Here is a 24,188-nt window from a genome sequence, read left to right as displayed (position 1 = left end):
CTTGTCCTGTGTTTAGTAGTGATACGACAAACTTGAATAACATTTAGATATGTAACAAGCAGGGGTGTTGATAGGTCTGGAATAGGTCCAGGGCTATGCTAATGCTGGGACTGTCGGGGCTCGGGGCTAGCTAGCCTTTTAGTTGTAGCTCCTGAGATTCTATCCGGGGCTACAATCAAAAGACCAGGGGCTATAGCCCCCTCGCCCCCCCCCCTAGCAACGCCTCTGGTAACAAGCTCAGTGAGTTATTGCATACATCCATGAAATGTAATGTGTTATTGTTATTTAATAGAGAAACGCATGATAGCATCTATGATGTGGTTATCCATGGAAGGAAAAAAGCATTAAGAGGTGTGCTGTGTAATATAACTAGATCTGATCTTTTAAGTTGGGCTGGCTAAGCCACATTAGTCTCCCAGGCCCGAATGAAATTTACACATTAGCTCAGATCCTACAAACAGGAAGGAAGGGATGCTAATTGAAGGAAGATGTTTTATATGCCGAGGACACATGATGATAAAATGTTCTGGCATTTATAAAGGCAATATCTTTCAGAGGGTGAGTATAAAGATGTTAATCCTGTATCTGCTTCTGAATGGGTCTCCTATATTGGTGCTTCTTACTTTACTGTGGGACCGGGGCATCCTGAGATCAGTATTTCTAATTCTGGACTCATGGTTGGTTTCCCTTTTGAGTTTGAGGATATTTTGAAGGTGATTGTTAACCTTAAGCCTCCAAGAGCCCCAGAATCAGATGGTTTAGCTAATATCATATTAAAGCGCAATCTCATGAGATGTGCATCCTTACTACACATGTAGTCACTTCTATTTGGAATGATGGCATCATACCTAGTAGTTGGCTTAAATCAATCCTTGTCCCAGTGTTAAAAAAAGGTGGCAGGGGTGAACCCTGTAACTATCTCCTTTTGTCGATGATTGACTCCTGTTGTAAAATATTCTACACACTTCTCTTGGGCAGTATTAATAGGTGGATACAGGAGAATATTTTGCTTTTTGCCAGCAGACACACTTCAGATCAGGAGGCAGTAAGCTTGATAATATCCTGACTCTTCAACATCTCATTGATGACATCCTCCGCACACCAGGGAGAAACCAGTATCTTTGTTTTGTTGACTATGCAGGAGCCTTTGATTGTGTTAATCGTGAGATACCCTGGGAGAAATTACAAGGCTGGGGAGTCTGCTCCCTTTGCCCCCTCTTACTCAACTTTGTTAAATTTATATATACAATGGCTACAGCGGCAGTTGGTCTTAATCTTGGAGGCTCCCTCCCGGAACCGGTTGACACCAACTGTGGACTAAAGCAGGGCTGTGTTATGGCCCCTGTTATATATAATGTATATGTTGCTGACATGGACACTGCGCTTAGTGTTACTCATAGCTTCCACTTAAGATTGGGAACATTGGTATCCGCTGGTTATCCTACGCAGATGACACAAGTATTCTCGACAGTACTCCCATTGGCTTTCAGTGATCCTTGGATGCTCTTTATGGTTATGCCACCAGAAATAACCTTAGTATTGATCTAAGCAAAACGAAGGTGATGATAATTGGGGCTAAAGTTCGTAGGAAGGACACTTTTAGCTGGAAGGTAAATGGAGTTGAGTAGGAGGTGGTTGATACTTACCCCTAGTTAGGCATTCCCATTGTGAATAGACCCATCAAATTGTTTTATGAGAAGGCTCTTGCTGGGAAAATCATGAATAAATGGAACTTGATTAAAAGGTTCTGTGCTAGGACGAGGGGTTTTCACTAAAAGGCTATTGACTAGTTTATAATATGAGTGTAATACCTGGTATTTTTTCTGGCAGAGAGGTTCTCAATAAAAATCATGTAGTTTGGCTTGATAGATTAGATGGGAAATTATGGAGAACAGTATTTAGGATACACCACTCTGTTCCCGTAGAAGCTGTTAGATGCGAGCTGGGGGTCAATTCTCTCCCCACTCTGTGGAAAAATCCAACTATCCAAACTGTACGTAAAGATAATGAGGGAAGCGGTTATACAGGATTCTCTTATGGGTATTATTGCTAGAGTTTATCAGGACAATAATATTAATCCTCTCCTGTTTGTCCCTGCCGAATTCCCTCGAGATGTTATTGCTTAATTTCCATTTGAAATTGAAAACGAAAGCGATGTAGTCAGTTTAAAATCCAAAGTCTACACAGGCTTTGCCTCAAAAAGTGGTATGCACTGTATGTTACCCCGAGTTTTATGCTGGGGAAACCTCATAGCTATTTGATGAAATTTTGAAATGACTATTTTAAACACTTTATTTTATATCTTCGTTTTAATATTCTTCTCTGCTATGCACATTTTATGCCAGACTAGGATCTACTATGGTCAATTTTGGGCTGCAATCTATTCGGCTGAATCTTTGCCCATTAATGGTGCAGCATATTATATTTGGAAAAGGGTAAATGAATGAAATACAAATTTGCTGAAGGTATAGGTGGTTTAATAAATGTATTAAAAAGAACATGGAATTTATGATTGTAGTATTGTTTGTATTGTAGTTTGCTGATGACTTGTGTTATTATATTAAGCACTTGTTTTGTATGGATTTGACTTATATGTATTGATTGTATTTCTTTGGTCACCATTTTAACATGAAATGTCTTTTTTGTTGACATATTTTATGTTGTCTCGCGAGGATAGCTCAGGAGAAACATGTTCGCCTTGGAAGCAAAAAGACGCAGACCAATACAGGCTCGGTCCCTGGGTTTGTGCTTAGAAACCTCTGGGTATTAATCGCATTATAAATAACCAATTATAATAATAATTATTACAATTATTGTTAACTGTATGATGTGCATAAGGTTTCAACTAACCACAAGCACGTAATACAAAAAGAAAATCATTTCCAGAAGGTATTCTTGATTCTTAGAATAGAGCCATATTGATCAAACTGCCTGATCTACCACATGATCAATTACAGTCGCAGGCATCTGCACCCCCATATCATCCCGATAAACTGATTGATTTGCACATTCCAGGTGAGACCTGCCACATGGCCACTGTCATCCTTCAATTCATTATGTGATAGATGGCCAATCTCAAACCACTTTGGCTTCTCACACTCTGCAGGAGCATCTTCAACTTGTTTAAAGTTCTCTAATTCTATATCTCAAACTAGCTCTTTAGCATGTCTGCTACGACAATTACCCAGCTCTTGACATGCACCAGTAATTGTTCATGACCCTTGGAGTACCATAGATCTGTTTAACATTGTGCAGTAATGCCCTAAAATACAAGATGACCCTGCCAGGTTCCAAGAAGAACACCAGGTCATAATAGACTGTTATAATCTGACCTGCACAGATTTGGCCCAATTACCCCAAAATGCCCTGCCCAAAGATACATTTACATTACTTCAGCAAACATCTTATTAACCCCCACAGGAGCTCCTACAAGAACATTTGAAGGAATTCACAGTTAGACCTCTCCTCGCGAGTATAGAATCTCGTCCTACGAAAACTGACTGCACTAAGATTAACAAATGCAAACAGAATAAACATCATAATCCAGCCAACTGTCTGATAGAATGCTTTACTAAACATTCTGGAATAACACATGCAGCTGAGCCAGTGCTGCAAGCCTTTCTGTCCGCATTTGTAATAGGATTGCCGGCAAAATGTTGTAGCCCAAGTGTGAAATTGGGATCAAAATTATTTTGATTGGTTGGGAAGGAATTTGATTTATGTTTTATTTACTGCCCAGCATTTTTATGACAAGACAGAGAGAAGGGACTGTAACTGAGTTAATGGTTTTGCAGATTCAGCAACTGCATCCTTCTCAGGGGAGGGCAGGACACATAGCACTGGGACAGAGGAGTAGGGGAGAATCATGAAAGGGGAACATTTGTTAGTTCCGATCCAGTTGGAGCCCTGAACGGATTCACATCTGCCCCAATCCATAAAGTAATCAGTGTAATTATAGTAAAACATGTGGTCACTATAAGTCAAAATGTCTGGCCAATCATTTATAATCGTTTATTAAAAAATAAAGGAGTTGGACAATGCCTCACTAACTGTCCCTACTCTAGGAGGTATTCCTGAAACAAAACTAAGGGACTGTTGTGCGTCAAGAGGTCAAAAGCAAAAATGTCCTGTGTCCCAAAATCCTATCATAGCCCTCACACTCTAATGGTAACTCTAAGGTGCACGGGGAATGTCTTTGACTTAGGAAGTGCACACATGTTCAAGTTAAACAAAAAGGCAGGAATCCAACAAAAGTTAAAATGAATAATGTTCACTTTTCCAGCAAATTACTCCCTTCCCCAGGATTCTCGCCACTCTCGGCAGAATAGCTTAACATGCTCACCCTGGAAGCAAGATGACACAGAGCACGACAGGTTCGATCCTGGGTCCTTGCTTAGAAACCTCTGGATCATATCATGTCATACCAAAACAAAAGTCAAAAGAATAAGCCGGTTCTTTGCAGCTCAAGATGATAACTCCCCTCCTCTTGATGTTGAAATCTATTCCAGGGGAAATGGCTCCCTTCCCAAGTCCTTTTCACGTTCAACGTAATCCAAAAATCCTAAGGGCATGAATCTTACTTGATATTCTCTGACTCACAAAAACAGCACCTGGTACACTCCCCTGCCAGGCTATTTCATATAGCTCCTTGATAAAATTAGGGTGCAGGTCCCACACTCAAAAAAACCCTCGTACACTTTCCTGACATGATATCCCATATCCACATTCACTGCAGTTCAGAATCTTTAGGGCATAGGTCTACTTGGGATTCTTTAACTCACAAACAGCTGGTATACTCTCCTGCCAGTACTTTCTTTATGTAGGTCACTTTATTTCCATCCTTTCTGCCACACTGTGTTCCCCACGTGTACTTTCTAATGTGACTACGGGTCTCAGAACCTTTATCATAGACTTCTTATCTTGTCCCAGGGGCCTTATTATTCTGCTCAGTCTTCCCCTAGCTCTTGCACTATGTTTACTTTGGTTTGCAGTAAACCCTCCAAAGCACCCCCTCATCCCGTTCCCCCTGAGCAGGCTTAGCTCTTCCTAGCAGCGGCTTTGGGGTCCCTTGCTTCTCCTGTGTCATTCTGAAGCTTGTCGTCAGGTCTGCAGAGCCCTTTGTTCTCTTGTCAGAATCTACCATGCTTCTGGCTCCCCTTGGCAGCTTCTTCTCTTCTCGGCATCTTGTGGCAGTGCTACGACCTGCGTGCTTCTCTGAACAACGTTCCCATGCCTGCCACGACTTGGCAAGATCATCTGCTTTGACTAGCTGTTCCGACCTGTGTCAGAGGCACTGAATCACCTGCGCCACCAGCTGCCATACTCCCGTTCTCTCTCCTTGGCTGTTCTTGCCACAGCTGAGCAAGAAGACAACAAACTCCATACTACTTTTTCCAGCATGGTTTTAAACTGTATCAGGCCAATCAGATTCTTCCAGCTACTAGACTGCTAGTGTCAGTTCTCATTAGGAGTAATCATCATTGCTCCTTGCCTCTTCCTCGTCTCGGGTTTTGTTTCTTTATTTGCCATCTGATATTGAGGAGTACTCTCAGTAAAATTTCCAAGTGGTTGAAGGGATAATGGCAGTATGCCATCAGGGCACAAGGAATGGAGGGAACATCTCTTTAAGGGAAAGGGGGATATCAAGTCTTACCTGATGATAGCATGTCCAGTCCCCGAGGTTGCCCCCCCATATGGTCCTCCCTCAAATAGCATCCCCCAGGGTCAGGATCAGGTGACGGCCGCCATCCCCTGGCCACATGAGGAGAGGCTACCCCCAGGAAAGGAGTGATGACATCCTCAGATTCATCGCACTGGCCTGTTCAACCGATATTCTAATACTTTCCTCCACCTCCACCCCCTGTTTCATTAATTCCCAATAGGAAAGCCAAATGGCCAGCAACATCACTGTATCACTATTTCCTCTTGATCCATCTGCTTCTTATGTCGAATGTTCTGTAATTGAAGGAAATATATCTTAGCAAGTAGACACTGGCACTGTCTGCTTTAGAATTTCTTTACACCCCATGTTCAAATGAAGTCACAAATCTTTTCAATAAACCTTCATATATCTACAACTAGGGTTTGTTAAGAGTCCTCCCCTCTTTTTCCATATGTTAAAAAGAAATGTAGACTTTCATGCTCAGAGGAGGGCCTGTTTTGATCAAGTATGTTGGTGACTTGCGACTGGCATCAACATTGCTAGAAGCTTGACAGCAGGATTCCCCTAATCTGCATTTGTTTGTTTGTTTATTTTATTTCTATAGCGCTCCGGACCCTGGAGTATAAGGGCACTTAATACAGGTTACAAGGCACAGTACATGGTAATAAGCAGTGATACTAGAAGAATTTGAACAGCAGTTATATACAAGAAATATAGGCAGTGGGGTGATGGCACCCAGTAATGACATATATGAGGCATAAACAATAAGTGCAGTTTATATCAAGGTCTAACTTCAAGGTTGACTTTTTGTCAGAAGCCACCCAATGGCAAGTTTCCTGAATGATTGGAAAGATTTGGAAGATTTAATATTCAGTGGCAGGGAGTTCCAAAGTTGGGAGGCGAGGACGGTAAAGCTCGAGCCTCTGGCTCTTTTAGAGCTGAATCTAGGTACTATGAGACATAGGGTATTGGAAGATCTCGTAGTTCTAGTGGAGGATTTCATGGTAAATTTGTTAGTCAGGTAGGGTGGTGCTAAATAATTTAGAGCTTTGTAAGTGAGGCAGAGTGTTTTTAGATCAGTTTTATGTTGGATGGTGAGCCATTTACAAGTGGTTCTGTGGTTCTAGTGGCAGAGATGTGCTCACGCCTGGGAATGTTTAGCGCTGCCCGTAAAGCATTATTTTGAAGGACTTGGAGTTTATTGATTATCGCTTGGTTGGCACATAAGTAGAGGCTGTTGCAGTAGTCTAGCTTAGATTGTATAAGGCTCTGGCTAGCGTGAGGCAGCTGTTGGGGGAGAGAAATGGTCTACAGGCTCTGATTAGTTTTCCGGTATAGGCAGTGGCAGAGGCAGTCGCGTTAACTTGCTTAGTGAGGTTAATATTGGCATCAAGATAGAAGCCGAGTGTTTTCACATTTTTAGCGACTGCGATAGAGTTGCCATCAATTATGATGCTAGAGTAATTGGGACTACGTTTTTGTAGGTTGTTCGGTGAGCCAACAATGAGCAGTTCAGTCTTTTCGTCATTGAGGCAGAGGCCGTGTGTGGCCATCCATGCCTGAATGACGGAGAAGAATACATTGATCCTGGCTACATCAGTATTATAATTGCCCGAGATGGTGAGGAGTATCTGCGTGTCATCCGCGTAGTTTGTGTAGGTGACACCCAGACGATCCAGTTTATCAAAGAGGGGCTTTGTAAAGATATTGTAAAGGGTGGATGAAACACATGATCCTTGTGGGACACCACAGGTGATGGGGATAGGGTCTGCTGCTGCCTCCAGAGAAAAGACCCTCATGGTTCTATTGGCCAGGAATGACTGTTTCCACGTGACAGCAGAGGGGGAAAAGTGGGTGGCAGAGGAGAGGTGTTTACAGAGTATTTTATGGTCGACCAGGTCGAAGGCTGCTGAGAGATCTAAAAGGAGTAGGATGGCAGCCTTGCCCTTATCTTTAATTTCGTCAATCTGACTTTTAAGGTCAACAAGGGCGGTTTCAGTTCCATGTTGAGGCCGGAAGCCAGACTGACACAATCCGAGTAATTGGTTAGGCTCTAGGTAATGCTGAATTTGCAAGTAAGCAACTCTGTCAAGGATTTTTAACAAGAAGGGAACAGTTGTGATAGGCCTGTAATTTGTAGGGATGGAAGGGTCCAAGGTCTGTTTTTTTAGTAGCGGGAGGACCCACGACTGTAACTTCATTCACTCATAACGCTTCTAAGGAATAGTTCCAATTGTGTCGGACCTGAGTTCAGTATGTGGGGCAAAACATCACTGAGGCAGAGAGATGCCTGTCTCGGGCTCAAATTGATGTCATCCTCTGAGCTCCTAATCCTGCACTCCATACAAAGATCACAGTTTTTAGGAATAGCTGGATATTGCTGAGAAAGGATTATGGGTTATGCCCCCATTGTGAAGCCCTTTCTGGCTCTTGCTCTTGTTTTGATTAATTAGAGGAGTTTAAGGCTTTTAGAAAGACTGCAGGGTAGACCTCTGGGTGAAACATGTAGGGATTCTTGCCTGGCCGACATAATCCCAGCGGGCCACAGAGCACAGCACCTGGGCCTGAAAGAGTGAGGTCTGAGGCCTCGCTCAGCTCACCAATCAGTATACTAAGGAAGGTGAAATTGGCACCTATGTTCCTGAACTTTCAAGCAGACCTCTCCCTGAATTAAATGTTCTTGCCTCCCACAAACTAACAGCATGTGACTTATGGTAATGAATGGGACTTCCTGACAGCTCCCTCACCATCGTCTGCCAATTTGTAGATCATTGTATTGTTGTACATGGGGAACAATGTATCTGTTATGTTATGTTATGTTATGTTATGTTATGTTATGTTATGTTATGTTATGTTATGTTAGGGACAGTTGTAATGCGCACTACCACCCAAAGGCATCTTGGCACGAGGACTGGGGACAGTACTGAAAATCTACGGTGACCCTAGAATAGCAATGTTTTCAGTGCTTTTCTGAATTGGAGATAATTTGCCATGGCTCTAAAGCCAGAGGGCAGCCCATTCCGAAGTCTGCTGGCAGCATATGAAAAAGCCCACCCTCCTACACGAACCCGGCGCATCTTTGGGACAGCCACTAAATTGGAAACTCCTGAGCGCAAAGGTCTGCCAGGGACATAGGGAAAAAACCTGTTATGAAAATACTCAGGTCCCTGTTTAAAGAAGGCACGGTGCACTAAGCATAGAGCTTTGAACTGAATCCTCTGTGCCACTAGAAGCCAGTGGAGCAATGGAAGTACCAGGCTTATGTGAGCTCTGTAAGGAGATGCAGTAGCCACCCTGGCTGCCAAGTTCTGCAACAACTGCAGACGGTGCACCAGCCCAAGAGGTTGAGCCAGATAAAGTGCATTACAATAGACGAGCCGACTAGTAATCAGGGAGGACACCGCTAGAGGCTGCACATTTTCAGGCAGAAAAGGCAAGACATGGCACAGAACCGGAAGAAAGAAATGACTAGTCTTACAGACTGCACTAACATGCAGTGACATTGATGGGTCAGATGATAATAGGACCACTAGATTCTTAACCACCTTCACTGGAGTGGGGCAATCACCCAGAGTAGAAGACCAGAAGGAACCTGGCCGTTCAGCAGCAACCAGAGAAGAACCCACCACCAAGACTTCGGTCGTGTCCCCATTCAGCTTCAGCCATTTCGCACTCATCCAATTTCCAATTGCTGAAAGACAGTCCCGAAATTTGAGGGACACAGTACCTGGATCCTCATCCAAATGGACGAAGATCTGAGTGTCATCGGCATAAGAATAACAACGAAAACCATAGGCACAGATGAGGAGAATCAGCGGCTGTATATAGATATTAAAAAGCATGGGGGACAAGGCCAATCCCCGAGAAGAAGACAGAAATGAAGGTAAAGACAGAGATTGGCCCCTAACAGTGAGAAAAGTTGCAAACCAGCTCAGGACGGGCCACAAGAGGCTTATCTGTTTGAGACAGAGAGAGGATGAGAGAGAGAATACATCTGCAAAGCACCATTGCAGGGACTTCAATTCTGCAAGGATAACAGCTCCAGTTGCATTGAACTGTAGGATATTTTAATCAGGTGACATTTAGTTTGGGGGAATTTTAGACCCACCCCAATTCAGCCATGCACAATTTTTATTTATTTAACAAAGTTCTTTACATGAACCTAGGACATGCTCGTTCGACAGTATTGATTCCCGACAGCTTCACAGGGTTGCACAGAAGGTATATTTCTTAATTAAATAGAAATAATCAAACCGATAAAATATAAACAAATGATCATCTTTACCATTCTCTATGAAATCCCAATGTCAATTGTAACAACAAACATGAATGATTAATACACAGGTCCATTCAATGGTAATAGTCCATTTAACTTGCACATAGACTTTTAAATTCACATGCATGACACTATGTACATTTGGTTTACCCTGAGTGCACACATTCACCATGCATTGAAAAATGAATGATGATTCAGGACAAAGCATTCATTTTATAGAAAACAAAATTAAATCAGAACATCCCGGCCAATCTCAACCGCTATATGTTTTCCTTATTGAAAATAAACACCTCCCCCTTACCTAATAGACATGTCAGTATATCAAACAGCATTCTAGAAAATCCAATTCAAAGACAGGCTACTTGACATTCCAGCATGTAAATCGCTTGCAAAAAGAAAAATGTATATTTATCGTGAATGTTTGCAATATTCCCTTCAATGTTGCTTCTAGTGCATTACTGTGTAAAAAGTCGACATTTGCAATTTGCTAGGAGTTTGCGGACACTGATCTCATGGAAGGCCTAACTCCTTCCCAATCCCAAAAGAAACGCAAGTCCAGACAAGTAGCAAGTTCAGCTGAGGTTTATCACTGCTAACAAACCATCAGGGACCAATGCATGGAGGAAAATCTAGGCACAGCTCAAGGAACTCTGGTTCGCAGGCCAGTTATGATAGCATATTACATCATGAGTACGTCACATCCTGGGCCCTTCTCCAGGAACCTATCTCCACTACGGATAGGATGCTGAGTGGTGGTCCCCCTATAGTAGCCCCTATAGAGGTCAATGGATTGGCTCTTACCATGTGCGGTGTCAGGCCTGGACCATCCCAGAAAACTGCTACTTACTAATTGTTAAGGTATGTGAATACAATGACAGGTCAGTGGCCCAGCTACCTACCCCTAGGACCATAAGCTGTGAATGGTTGAGCTGTGAGCCCCCCAGGCTTGGGACAAAATCAATTCCCAGCTCGGACTGCACCTTTTCACGGGGCTATGTTCAACTATGTGTCTGCGATGTAACCGTGTGGAGACCATTATTGCTGTGAGAGTGCTCCTTTCCCAGTGCATAACTATAGTTTGTGTGTAACAATGTTGTTGTGACCATTATCTGGTCCATGAAATGGTTGCACTTCTCAGCCACCAGTTCTTGGCTCACTCTCAGCTTGGCTCGTTCACATGCTCAGAGACAATGTTTGTGAGCTCTGGAGTTCTGAATTGTTCTGCATTTAAAAAGGATTATGCTTCTCTGCTGCCGATGTTACTTCGGTTCAGGGTAAAGAATGTCAATTTGCAAGAGTGCAACCTTGGCAGTGTCCTTGCTCCCCACCACGGTAGTTATGCTTGCACAGCACTCAGCGTGCTTCAAGTTTTCTGAGAAGGTTGTGGCCTACTATGATTTCCTAAGCGATGGTCTGGTTTCTGCTGTGTGTGCCTTCTGTATAGCATCCATATGTTAGTATGTTATAGCTCTGTTGGGTCCCTTGAGTGCTCCTCCCATTCCATGAGGTTATTACATGTAAGCATCTGCAAGCATGTACACGTTATCTTCTTGCTTCTGGTGGTTTCTGCATTGCTGCGATAAGCTAGTGGCAAAGTAACAAACATGCAGACAGTATGTGCATGTCACCATCCTCTATCTCATGGAATTGTACGCATTTGCCCTTCATGTGTTTGGGTGTCCCGAATGTGCGGATGGCACGTGTGCTTCATTTCTGTTGGTGCTAGGTCACGTGGTCTCTTACGACTTGAGGCATGGCTTCTCAGCGCTTTAGTCCATTCTGTCCATATAGCTGTCTCTGGTTCCGTCTTGTGTGTCTTCATCAATTCTGGGTAATGTTAATACTGCTCCTGGGTTGTAGGGTTGGCTGAGAGGGTACCTCTCATGGTACTTGTCCACTTTGGGTGCAGTGGGGGTTGGTGTGAGCACGTACAATCGGCAGCCGTATAGTCTTTGGTTCTTCATCCAGTTGGGGTGTCTTCCAGGATGGGGGGAATAGTTCAACTTCCCCTCTTCAACTTCAAAGTGTGTGTTGAAGCCAAAGTATACATTTGGATCTTGAACAGAAGGGGGTGATTAGAATGTCTTCGTTCTCCAGGTATTAGGATAAGATCAGAGCAAAGACATGTTTGGAGCACCTGTTCAGGGAAGATCACTTCCACCAATCTGGAATCTCCGAGGATGTTTATCTGCTGCTCTAAAGTGACTCCTTTTGGGGCAAGCTACTCTGGGAAATGCTATGAAAGAGGGAAGACACTCCTTTTGGAAATGTCCCCAAAGCCATCTAGCAGGAGGCGTTGAATCCAACAATCCCCCTGCTAGAATGTACCTATAAATGGTCTACGAACCGCAAACAATGTTGATTCTAGCTACATTTATATACAGTTCTTCAAAGTCCTCTTCCAATGGGTTAAATAGAAGGGATGCTACTAGATGTACTTTGAAGGTTTCTTGCAACAAGGGCTCTTTCATCAGGGCACTTAGGTACACATATTGGAGAAAGTGCACTTGTAAGTTACTCATCATATTTCCTTCTGAGTGTGAAATTCAGAAGAGATCTTCATATCTGTATACTTCACTTTATAGACCCCAGCACACCTTTAAATCCAGATTCTTCACCTCTTACATTGCTGGCATCAAGCTCGCATTGAGCTGCCAATTGATTTGCCTGATTCTTTACCCACTTGATCGTCTTCTACAACCCCACCAAGCTACAGTTGCCAAGCCTGGCCAGAAGGCGAATGAAGACATCCTTTTCTGAACTGTCCCCGCTGATCGGGCCTTTCCAAGCTGCATATCACACCAAGATGTCTGGACTGAGCCTTTTTCTTCTGTTGAATAGAGAAGTGCCAAGAAGATCTTCACGATGCAGTCAAACCCTCTCAATAGACTAAGGCAATGCACTGGTGGGCTAGGTGTCTTTTTCATTCGTCCGCGGTTCCCTGACCCCATTGCCCTCTTAACTAGGTGTGCCCCTCTTTCCTCCCTTAACCAAGACAGGTGAAAACAGCCATTTCACTTTTCTGTTTCCCCTTTTCCTTCATCATTTTGTCTATTTGTGATATCCCTAATGCACTACATTTTCCATATTACTTGTCGTCTGTCGTATAGTATATATTCAGCCTGCATTACAGTGTGCTTTTCTCTTGCAGAGTTAAGTGATTAGTGTGAGTAGTGATGCTGTATATTTAGTAAATATATAGACCTTTCTTGGACATTCCTTTTTTTGGTACTTACTGCACTGTTGTTCTGAAATTTGTGATGCTCATCTTAATTCCTGTGGAGTGTAGCTCTGCCTCCAACTATTTATGTGTAGAGAGGCGATGGAGGTATGCCAGCAACATATCTGTTTTGCTTTTATGGCTGAAACGTCACTGAGATGATTTCTGGTACATGTATGGGCATAACGCATAGAAGTCCTTGCTCTCCCTTGTATTCTTCCAGGGCCAAAAGAGGGTTGGTTTACCAATTTGGTAAACCAGGTGAATTTTGATTTCTGTATTATCCCTAATCCCAATGACCCACTCTGTTTCCAGATATACTGCAAAAGGTAAGGAGGATGTGATGCATCTGGACAAGACTAAAGGCCATTAATTGTACCCCATTTGTTTGTGACCTAATTATTCAAATTGAGGGGACATGAAGGAGGACCCCCTATTATTAATAAAGGGAAAGGGTTCCCTCTCACACCTTTCCTATTCAGCAGCGCATGCAAGATAGCTTTGGCATTATTCTTGGTTTACCTGCTGGGAAGGTCTTGACCAACCTTTTCAAAACTGTTTTCTTATGTTATTATTAATAACTCTTTTAGCACATGTTCATTAGCCACCATAGTGGGGTACTGAGACTAAAGGGAAAGTCAGTGCACAGCTACATCAGAGTGGTTAAGGAGAAATATTAGACTTCTGTTTTTTATGCAATTAATTGATAAGTACTGTTTCAGATAGATCCAAATAGAAAGATTAAGAGTTTGGGGGCCAGCATCAAGAAGGAATGGCCACTGTATCTAGGGAATGTGAACAGTGGGAAATATATCAAAGTAGAAGCTTGGAATCCAGCTCTGCCCAAGTTAATTATAGACTGATTGACCCACAACACCGGAGTTTTTTTTAAATGTCATAATCCATTCTTATATAAGTAACTAGCTGGGGTACACAGCGTTGCCTGTGTCCTGGTCGAGTGGTGTCTCGTGCTATGGAGGATGTTGCTCTTATCCTCATGTTTTTTGATTTTGAGGATTTCTAAACACACTCCAGGCAGACTGAATTGCATTCGGGCACAGATGATTACTAAGTTTAAATCGATCAAAATGACCAGAACAATCAGAATTTTCAGAATGTTCGGAGTGTAGCGGCTGGCGTGTAGATTTCTTAGATTTACTTAAAGAGGAAGGTTTTTAGTGCCTTTCTAAAACTTTCCAGCGATAGGCATGAACGGATGATAAGTGGTACATGATTCCATACCTTTGGTCCAAAGGCCAAAAACCCTCCTGTCTGTCTCTGAGACCTTAGTCCGAGGTATAGACATTAGCATTTTATCTCCCCGATCTAAGGTCTCTGGATGGCTTAAGATGGTGAATCTTAGCACTAAGATATTTTGGTGCATTGTCATAGTAGCACTTGTGCATCAGACAGGCTTTCTTAAACTTTACCCGATCCTCCACCATCAGCCAGTGAAGGGATCTCCGTGAGGGTGTCACATGGTCTCTTTTTCTCAAATGGGCTATCAGCCTAACTGCTGCATTCTGTGCCCTTTGAAGTCTCATAATCTGTTTGATGGGAATCCCTGTCAATAAAATGTTACAGTAATCGAGATGGGAGCTGGTTAAGGCCCTGCCACGTACGGAAGCACTTTCCTAAGCATGCCTAGTGAATAATATACGGCCTTCACTTTGGCACCTACCTGGGCTTCATTGCCCAGGTTTTCCTGCCATATACATCCCAGATTCTTGACTTTCTTTGAGAACTGGATATCTTCACCTAGGACCCGTGGGGTTATCTCTTGTTTTTCCACCCTCATCTTACTTCCTGCACTGAATAGGATTACCTCTGTTTTGGCTGCACTAAGTTGCAGCTGATTGCATTCCCTCCATTTTTTTATTTCCTGCATACATTGATTAATTTTTTCAAAGGCCTCCTCTATGTTCTCTGTTTCCACGTAAATCTGGGTGTCATCAGCATACGAATGGAATCTCAATCCATACTTCCGTAAGATGTCAAATAGTGGCCGGATGTATAGATTGAAGATCAATGGTGACAGTGCTGTCACTAACTCTTGCTTCAGTTTGCTCTGGCATCTCATTTTCCCAGGAGAAAAGTTACTTTTGTCCTCTGGTTTGCAAGTCGTGTTGCTGTTTGCTGTTGTGTTTCAGAAGCTCTTGATATTGATTTTTTCTTTGCATCAGATGGAGCTTTTCCAAGTGATGTTCATTTTCTGCGCAGCATGTTTCAATCACTCAATGGCTTCAGCACATTTGATAAAATGCCAGAGAAGAGGTTGATTGATTGTGCTCTCTTATCGTGAATGAACCTAAGTAAACTGTAACCTTACCATTTCTCATATGTGGAGTTGCTGTCAAGACATATTACCATAGAGGTTTTTGCAGGTTATTATGAGGTTTGCTAGAGCCAAGACTGACCAATAGGTTAAGAGGGAGGTGTTGCATCAGGACAATATTAAAGGACATTCATTTTACCCCTTTAGTTTGTGTCTTAATTATTCACATTGAGGGGACACGCCACAGAAATAGCCGACACCTTATCCTCAAACAACCTCGACCTCCTAGCTATCACTGAATCATGGCTGCACGAAGCGGCAGGCCCAGCACTTTCAATAGCCATTCCAGAAAATTACCAAATAATCAGAATGGACAGGCCCAACAACAGAGGAGGTTGCCTAGCCATTATAGCTAAAACAAACCTCGAACTAAGACCACTGCCTCAATCACCTCTCAAATCCTGCGAACTCCTAGTAGCCAAACTACCCATATCCAACTGTCGCACCCTAACCATTTATCTAATATACAGGCCACCTGGCCCCATTGGCTCATTCGAAGCAAATCTATCCAGCCTCCTAGCCAACAACATAAAAGACACCACCCAAATATTATTGCTAGGCGACTTAACTCTAGGATTAAACGACCCTGACGACAAACCAGCACAAGCCATAGCTAACATGCTAGATGAACACAGCCTTATCCAAAGAGTGCTCACCCCCACTCATAATAAAGGTAGGACCTTGGACTGGATAGCCAATCTGAACTGTGACACCGCCATCACCAAAACTACTCCCCAACACTGGACAGACCATCACCTCATTGACTTCACCTTATCTCTCAATAAAGAAGTCAACAAAGAAAAAATCATGGCACCACCACTACCGACTAGAGCAAAAAAAAACATAACCCCTGACAATCTCCTACCACTAATACTGCCAACCCTCAATGCTCTTTCCGATAACCTAAATCCAGAGTGTCTAGTAGAAAACTATAACGATGCCATAGACATCATTGCCCCTCTTAAACTGCAAAAGAGCAAACAGCAAGCCCACCTAAACACCTGGATCAACCCACATCTGAAAGAACTTAGATTGCACAAAAGAAAACTCGAAAACCAATGGCGCAATTCTCCTACAGAAGAGAACAAATTACAACTGAAACTTTGTGCAAACAACTATAAAAAAGAAATTCTTCTCACCAAAAAGAAACTATTCAATGAAAGAATCAAAAAATCTAGTTCCAACACTAGACAACTATTTGCCATACTAAGGGAACTAGAATCCCTCATACCCCCAGCAGACAATATAATTAAGGACAAAGTATGGTGCACCAGCATCCAAAACACCCAAACTAACAAAATCAAAACTCTCCAAACTAAAATCGCACTGAAAAAAGACTCCCTCACCACCAATGAAGCATCTCCCAGCAACCACGCCAAAATAACCAACCCTCCAGGCCAGAATCTCTTCAGATTCACCAAAATATCTATCCCAGAAACAGAAAAAGTTATAGCCTCACTTAAACCATCTAACTGAAAAGGCGACAACTGCCCTCCCCAGATAATCAAGGATGCTGCTAGGGACCTAGCCCCCTTTATAACCAAGCTGATCAACGCATCCTTCTCCTCCAACACCATACCAAGCAACCTCAAAGAATCTTGGGTCCTGCCTCTCCTCAAGAAGCAAACCCTAGACCCTGCTATTCCCACCAACTACAGGCCCATCACCACGGTGCCATTCCTGTTAAAGATAATAGACAGAGTAGCATACCTGCAAATTCAGCAATATCTTGAAACTCACAAACTATTAGACACCCGCCAATCGGGCTTCAGACCACAGCACGGTACCGAGACAGCCTTAATCGATCTCAAAACCCAGATCAATGAGATTAACGACAAAGGGAACACCGCCATTTTACTCCTCCTCGACCTGTCGGCAGCATTCGACCTGGTGGATCACGGAGTCCTGTGCGAACACCTGGCCTCAGCTGCCCACTTCTCGAAAGAGGCCATAGCCTGGATCCAATCATTCTTGGGCAACCGAACAATGAGGGTCTTCTCTACCCTAGCCTCAGCAGACCCCATTAAAATAACTTGTGGGGTACCCCAGGGCTCCTGCGTCTCTCCCACCCTCTACAACATCTTTACCAAGCCCCTATTTGACAAGTTGGTCAGACTGGGTGTCTCATATACCAATTATGCAGATGACACCCAGATCCTCATACCCCTTTCGGGCAACTTCGCTGCAGATACGGCCTAGGTAAACAAAATATATCTCATCATTCAGGCATGGATGGCCACACACGGCCTATGCCTGAATGATGAGAAAACCGAAATCCTGCTCCTCGGATCCAATACCAATCTTAAAAAACTCAATTCCAACTATAAGGCCTTCAACATTGATGGCAACACCATCACAGTGGCCAAAACAGTGAAAACGCTAGGCTTTCACTTTGATGCATCCATGTCACTAAAAAAACAAGTCAACTCACTAGCATCCTCCACCGCCTACACATGCAAGCTAATCAGGGCAAGTAGAGCCTTCTTCACCCAAGCTAGCTGCATCATCATCGCCAACGCCCTAATATTATCCAGACTGGACTATTGCAACGCCATGTACCTAGGAGCCAACAAATACATAACCAACAAACTACAGACACTACAAAACAACGCTCTCAGAACAGCCCTCAACCTACCCTCTAAGGAACACATATCCAACAAAAGGAGAGAACACAAATGGCTCAAAATCTCCGACCGTATCTCTCTCAAAACGGCATCACTCACTTACAAATGCTTAAACAACGCGGCCCCCCCATATCTCGCATCCAGAACAAAGAAAAAAACCTCCACCCGTCCCACCAGATTGATCAACTCCTACTGCCTACAGGTACCCAATTTCAGACTAAAGAAAACCGGCGGCAGTAGCTTTCCAGTCTTGGCAGCCCAATACTGGAACGCCCTCCCACTCAACATTAGGACAGACCAATCCTACTATAGCTTCAGGCGAAACACCCTCACCTGGTTGCGGGCCAAAGATCACGACTAACCCTGCCATCTCATCTGCCCATGCCGCTGTTCTAAACTGACTGCCATGCACAGCTTTAAATATGTAAATATGTAAGTGCAATATGTACGCGCAACCCCTACGTACAGCACTAAATCTGCAAATATGTAAGCATCCGTTTAAGTATATGTATATATGTACACACCACGCAATGTAATGCTATGCCTCGTTTTTTCTTTTCTCTTCTTTGCATGTGTGCCTTATCATGTAAATAAGTTTTTAAGTAATCCTATCTTACTGCCCTCTGTTGCGCCTGTTACCTCTGAGTTTTGCGCACCATACTAAATAAATAAACAAACAAATGAAGGAGGACCCCCAATTATTAATAAAGGCAGACCGTTCCCCACTGTAAGTTTTTCCATTCAACAGCACATGAAAGACAGCTTGCACATTATACTGGGTTTACCTGGTGGGGATCTCTTGACCAACGTTTTCATAATTGTTTTGTTAGGTTATGTTATGTTAATAAATCTTTCAGCACATTTGCCAAAATAGTGGGTTTGATGTCGCTAAAGGCAAAGGCAGTGCACAACTACATCAAGATAGTTAAGAAAAAAGATGAGTATTTATTTTTTTATGGAATTAACTGATATTAAGTTTTTCGGATAGATCCAGATAGAAAGGTTCAGAGTTTAAGGGGTTGCGTCGAGAAGGAATGGCGACCTTATCTAGAGAGCCTGAACCTTGTGTTAACCATCAAAGTATATTTTGAGAAGGGCCAATATTGTGCAGTGCTTCTTGTACCAAACAAAGGGGTTTATACTCAATTCTTTTAGCAACCCCCATCCCATGGAGGTCCCAAACTAGAAGAGATTCGGTCTGCCTTTCATAATCCTATAAAGGTCTGGGTTGCAGAGTTTTGTACTCTTTGTAATCTGTGTAACATATATTTTGAAAAGCCTAAACATACTATCCACATAATCTAGATTGTACAAAGATAGCCCTATAACCACTCTTACTCCACCTGTGGAAAAATTGATCTAAAATCTAAAATTGAAGAATCTTTTCTGGACATTTTCAATGCATGGGGATATGGACAGTTGTTATTACTATTTTCAGTAATTATGGACATGGGCTACATTTTTAGAATGGCCACAGCTCTGGGGACCAGATACTTGAGTGATGCCCTGCTAGCATACCCTTGTTCTTTAAATTATTTATTTCAAAATACTTTTCACTCATCCAGAAATCTCTTTCTCAAGCAAGCCAAAGAGAATCTGCTGTTGCATTTATGGATTTGAGTCTTATGATGAATTGTGCATTATTGCTGTAAAGATGCACTTTTTAAAATATTAGACCAACTTAATCAGAGGTGTGAAGTAAGCATTAAAGGGTAAGGAGGATGAAGCGGGACCTTACAACTCAGTGGAATCATTGTTGATTATACAGAGGAACAGAGACAATTTAACGTATATTGGACAGAAACAACATCACCCAGTCCAGACTCAGCTCACTAACTCCAGAATTACTTAGTCAGGCAAAGAAAATCATTTGGCAAATAGTGTCAAAGGCTGCTGGAAAATCTAATAAAACAAGGACCCGGATTCCACCATCACAAACCACCCGTCTTTAGTGTTTCAAAGTAGTCCTAGCGCAGATACTGTTTTATTCAAAAGAGGGAACCCACATGGCGCTGGATTGAGAAGTTCAAATGTTTCAACAAAGTCTTGGAATTGATTTGCCACTGCTTTCTCAAGCAGCCTTGCCAGATCAGGAATGTTGGATATGGGTCTGAGGTTTGTAATAATCGACAGGCCAGCCTGATGTTTTTTAAAGTAAAGGCGTCACGCACGTACACAGGTTAAAAGTCCTCTGGAACAATTTCAGAGGATAGAGCGAGGTTAAGATTGGATTTAATCTTGCCATCCAACTGGGGGAAGGAGGCTACATCTTAAAATGTTGGGGGACATCTATCTGCTGATGATCCTGAGTATTTACTTGAGGACAAGGATTTACAATATTCCTCTTGAGATAGTAAATCAAAATAGGTCGAAGTATCCTTCAAATGCTTTTATTCACAATTATAGGCTTCTGCTAGAACATTTATAGTAGTATTAATAAAACTTGTGGCTGCAATACTGTCCTGAATTTTAGTGAATTATGCATGGAATAAATTACAGATATTTTTACAATTTTCTTGAGAAGGGGTAATCTCATCAGTTAGTGCTATGGTGTATTTATACAAAGTTTTATGAGGTGCAATTGCGTTCTCTTCAGCTTTGCTCCTCTTCCCAATGTTTATTCTAGATCTCTTACCAACCCTGTGCTGCTTCACTCTTCCATCTTCACTTGCCAACTTCAAAAGAAATGTAAAGGATCAGCTGCTCGGGTCTACGTAATTTTCTGCATTTCGTGTTTTATTTACGTCATCTGCAGCTCTTACGTGAGATAACTTTCATGTTTCATTGTACCATATCAATACTTCTGTAAAGCGCTTTGGATAACAGATTCAAGTGTTTTCTCCATTTAAAAAATAAACTCTGAAGGATATATTCAAGCAAGGGTAGTGGCAAAAGGAAAGAAAAAAATATTATCTGATAAGAAGTTGTAGGTCAGTGATCAAGGTTATTTGTTCTAAGTTGTGTCATGAAATCATTGAGAAACTTAAACAAGACGAGAGGGAAATTCGTTTTTATAACCTTTTTATGTTACCTTTTAGAATGTGTGGGTAAGAAATGGTCTTCTTCCCCACTGGCAAAAAGAGTAATAGCCAACTGCTTAACCAAGTGATCTTTCTCCTGATTAACCCTCCTCAGGTGCTGCTGTTGATTGGGCCCTTCCTGTGGCTGCTATTTACCCGGACGAGGTTAGGCAAGAAGTCTTTTTTAGTTTGCATGTACATGTTTTTGTCTTCAAGCCCTTTGTAAAGAGCAGAACATCACCATGTTAAAAAAAGATTCAAAGAAGAATATGCATGCTCTTTAGAAGAGTACACTGTCAGAATCATGCTGTAGCAATTCCATAACAGAACATACTGTAAATTAAAGTTCCTGTCTGTAATATATAAATTCCTTACGTTAATTATATTTTGAATCTTTAAAGAAACAACCTGCCAACACCTCATACTTCTTTTTGGGATGATGTGTACAACATGTTTTTGGTACAGTTAAATAACGATTGAACTTGCGGCGGGCTCTATAGGCTCTTCCGATAATTCATCCTTCAATTGGGGGTCTTGGTTCTCGGGTCGAACGTCATCAGGCTTAATCGCCAACTTCATTCAGTTTATCAGAATCCTCGTGGGCTGATTTATTGTGTTTGTTCAGCCAATCATTCCCTCTAAACTGATTCATTGAGTTAATTCAATCAATCAGAGTCTTTACATATCCTGAAGGAAGTTTAAGCTTCAAGAAAAGGCCCAGATCACTTTTCTTTTTGAGTTTAGTCTTGCTGTGGGGGAAGGAATGATTAAGCAGGCTCACACATAGAGAGTGTTTGGAGTTGTTTGGCATGCTTTAGACAGAGTTCTAAGGAGTCCTAGGTGTTAGATGTTAATTTTTGTGTAGGTTGTAGAAGTCATGAGTGTAGATTTCTGTCTATTTGTGTGCCCCTTATCCCACTGTTTATTCGGTTATTCATTAGTATCCCCATATTTATTTTTAAAACCTTTCCCTTCCCTGTTGTCCCTTTTCTCTTTTGTTTCCTCAGTTAAATATAAAAAGATTTTAAAATCTGTGTTTTCGGTTTTTAGAGTGGTTTCACGGTTGTGTTCTCAGCGTGTTTTGGGGTTCTCCCTGTTGTCTCTGTTGCTCGATTCTCTCATGGTTCACATGTGATGTTGAAAGGGAAGAAGGTGGGTGGGAGGAGAGCTGGAAGAGGAGTATTTGCATTTCTCCTTGCAGGAGGTGGATTCCCCTGTGGAGGAAGGAGGGGAGCTTGTGCTGTACATTGGCATATATTCACAGACCTGGGCATCAATGCATCCCATGTCCTCTGAGTTGGTGGGAGAGGCTGCTGAGGCAGTGGGGGATGCCTCAGGAATAGGAGCCGGCTTGGAGGCAGGGCAGGTGCCATTGGGGCTTGGCCCCCAAGCACAGAGTCGAGGAAGTAGGGTCTCTGGTGGAGACTCCTGCAGAGACAAGAGGTGCCAGGCTTATTGTGGGTGCTCTGACAGATGCAGGGCTGCGAGAGGAGCAGGAGTGCATGTGCACAAATTGTGTAAAAGCTGGTGGGGTTGGTGGTGTTGGCAGTAGGGTCCCTAGTGGTCTCAGCAGAGGCAGGGTATTCATACATCCCTAGATAGACACTTGGTCAATTGTATATACCTCTTGCAAATGTGGTTTCTCCTGGTAATTATCCCTAGGACACTGCCATGACCTGGGCTGTGTTACCCAGCCTTACCTTCCTCTTACAGCCCTCCAACATGTCAAATAGCTGCTACACAGCCCGCTAGCAATCTTCCCCAGTGGCAGGATAGAATACTCACATGCCCAGGGCCATGTGGGCTGTCACAGTGAAGAGGTCTTACTCCATGGGAATCCTTCTCTGCCTGTTTTACACCCTCTGAAACCACAAAACATGGCAAGATTCCTCCTCTATCAACCCCTTATTCCCCTCTTCGACACCCACTCTAGAAGGTCCACCATGTGCTGTGGTTTCTCCACATGCAGTTCCTCCCCATGTGACTCCACCTGACATAACTCCCCTCCTCCTCGGCACCCTTGCCTTGTTTGGTGGAGAGCACTTCTTCCCCAATGGTTCCCACCATGATAGGAGCAATCCCATGCATGCACTCCAAATGAATTGTGCCCTAGTATGTCCCAGGCATGACCATGGTGTAGCACAGCATCACTGGGAGCACCACACCAAACCCACACCCGCCTACCCAGTTAGTTCCAGTGGCACTGACAACTTCGCCCAGGAGCAGGACCCTGTTGCCAGCAAAACCTCAGCACATTGTTTGGGGCAGCACAACACTGGCAGCACCCACATTGGAGCAGAATACCTTGGACCAGCTTTCAGTGCTTGCCTTGGATTGTGCCTGCAAGTCCAGCGTAGATGGGCTACTTAGTCATTGTGGACGAAATTCACAGGGACAGGGTGTAATTCCACTGCATCATAACCTTATAGCAGAGTTCCCTTATTTTGATTGAACATGAATGTTCCTTCAGAGTTCCTTCCAATGGTCCCTAGATACAGTTTGGTTCAGATCCTGATGCGAATTTGTCATGTGGGACCAGTCAACATTTGATTTCCCTTCCAGAAACTATTTACAGAGAGCCGATATCAATCCCTTCGATCCAGTGTGGCATAGGAGGAAGGTCTGAAAGGGTGTAAGTGTTCTAAGTGAAGCCTGTTTAATGAAAGGGCTAAGAGCCCAATGTCGAAGCTGGTAATAACACATCTGTTCTTTCTCAGATACATGAAACACCTGCTGACAATCGCCGAAATATCTAATCCCCCCCGAAATATGTTGCTTATTCTAATAAATCCCACTACTTTCCACTGAGAAAAAGCTCCAGGATCCACTCACATGGTAAATTGTGGATTTTGGAATATTGGAGTGAGGGGTGAGTATGTTGTATTATACTTTTTTGGTCAAAGAGTCCCATGCATTCCTAGCCAGTTAAGAAACTTGGCTTTCGTACATATTCCTAGGGCGGTCCACACCCAGAAGCCAAAGTACGTTGTGTAATAGCTGGGCAATCACAACTCAGTCCATCTTGGCCCAGATTTTCCCTTCACTCCCACT

This window comes from Ambystoma mexicanum, chromosome 7q (genome assembly GCF_040938575.1).
Source record: "Ambystoma mexicanum isolate Mex_15411 chromosome 7q, UKY_AmexF1_1, whole genome shotgun sequence".
Taxonomy (NCBI): Eukaryota; Metazoa; Chordata; class Amphibia; order Caudata; family Ambystomatidae; genus Ambystoma; species Ambystoma mexicanum.
The sequence above is the reverse complement of the archived record's forward strand: the minus strand, read 5'-3'. Positions refer to the sequence as shown.